At 44.0% G+C, this 1,862-nt stretch overlaps 1 protein-coding gene across 1 annotated transcript in view; it reads right to left on the bottom strand.

Moving 5' to 3' along the window:
* The window catches only part of akap6 (A kinase (PRKA) anchor protein 6), a 159,301-nt gene that overhangs the window by 103,921 nt on the left and 53,518 nt on the right, over positions 1-1,862 (bottom strand). The window lies entirely within an intron of this gene.

The raw sequence follows: 1,862 nt of genomic DNA, 5'->3' as shown, positions 1-1,862 counted from the left end.
AACAGGAGGGATGAAGGAGGTGTGGAATAAAGAGAAGAGGTGGAATAAAGAGAAGTGGAATAAAGAGGTGTGTCTTTGTGGTTGTTTTGTGTCTCAACAATTTGTGACAGTTTCAAGCGATCTGAATAATTTTGGTCATCGTTAGTAAAAATGTCCCATCGTAGCGTTTTACTGTCATCTTTAGTCACCTTTTATTTCCAGCCAGAAGAAGCCTGTTGGTCAAGTCAGGCTCCTCATCACCAGAGTTTGTGATGGTTCTGAATCATTTTGACCTTCATTGGAGGTAAATATGTACACGAGGGCTGTTTCTGGTTATTTTTCACTGCAGGGATGCAAAGACACGAGCTGAGCTGAAGGAAGACGGATGAAACAACAGACGAACAAAGTGTGGGACCTTGTCAGCAGCATATGCCAGCACCAATAACAAGCAGCTCTTATGAGCACCAGGAGACTCCGGCGGCTCACTATTACTCTGTGGAGGCTAATTTAATGACATCACACCACACCTGTTGTTGCTACGGCGACCGCTTCAGCTGTGAATCAATGGAGGTGAAGCATGAAGGACAACGTGTTCAACACTCTGAATCCAAAATGAACAAAACCTAAAGCTTGACCAAAACACTCGAGTTGTTCCCAGAGTTACAGAACAACAACACAATAATCCCACCTGGACCAACCGCGTCGGCCTGAGAAGATCATGTGACTCGTCTAGAGCTCTCAGAAAGCTCAGGAAGCTGAAGGGGAACAGTTTGGTCGACTAACAGCTGCATTTTGAGTAATAAAATCTGACTTTTTCACAATTTCAGATTTTGATGTTGCAGCTTCTGAACCAGAAATAAAAAGTCCTGCAGTTTCTGTGACAGTATCAGAAGCATCAGGCGACAGAAAACAGGCAGGAGCCTTTACAGTCCGGAACGTTTCAGACTGCTCTGTTTCTCAGTGTAAATCATTCTTGACACCATCTGTGATCTTAAAAGGTGCATCTTTTCAGGGCGCCCGTATAGCTCACCTGGTTGAGCGGGCGACCCATGAACAGGGGCTACAGTCCCTGACGCAGCGGTTGTGAGTTCGAATCCCGCTCACGACCCTTTGCTGCAGGTCTCTCCCCAACTCTTCTCCCCCCTTTTTCTGTCTCTCTCTCCACTGCTCTACATAAAGGCAAAAGCCCAAAAAAATATATTTAAAAAAAAAAAAAAAAAGGTGCATCTTTAGACCATTTGTGTTTCGGCTGCTTCTGCTGCAAAATACAGACAAAAATCAGACCAAAGCTTCTTGAATCCTTCGATACCAACATGTTCATGTTGATTTCTGTACAAACAGAGAGACGAGGAGGAAACAGGATCAGCACTAAAACAGGCTGAATGTGTTCAGAGCCAGAACAAACTGGAGGGTAACCAGTTCAGCGCAGACACGTCCACCTGCAGGACGTTCACATGTTCTGAGTAGGAAAGTGTTCTCATACGCACAGAAATTCAATCTGGTCGCTGAAGAAGGCGATTAATGGTTTGAAAAAGCTCCTAAATATATGCATTAAATCCAATGGGAGTGTTTTCTTGCTTTGAAACAAGTCAATCAACTGGGAGGTTTTACGAACATCTGACGAAGACATTCATGTCTTCAGCAGGATTCAGTGCCGGTCAGCTCACGCTGAAATCAATGACTTAATATTTTATATTTGCTGAAATCTGCGTCACATGGTGGATGATGAAATGTGACAGAAGTCAAACAGACGAAGCAGAAACTGTTCCTCGGTGTTTTATTCAGTTTCACCAGTTTATTTCACGGCCACACCTCGTCACAGGTTTTGGGCTCATCGACGTATTTCTGCGTTTCTTCTGTTCAACAAGAGACATGAAGCTCAG

This window comes from Stegastes partitus, unplaced genomic scaffold (genome assembly GCF_000690725.1).
Source record: "Stegastes partitus isolate 25-593 unplaced genomic scaffold, Stegastes_partitus-1.0.2 Scaffold483, whole genome shotgun sequence".
Taxonomy (NCBI): domain Eukaryota; kingdom Metazoa; phylum Chordata; class Actinopteri; family Pomacentridae; genus Stegastes; species Stegastes partitus.
Note: the sequence above shows the minus strand (reverse complement) of the source record. Positions and strands in the feature narration are given on the sequence as shown.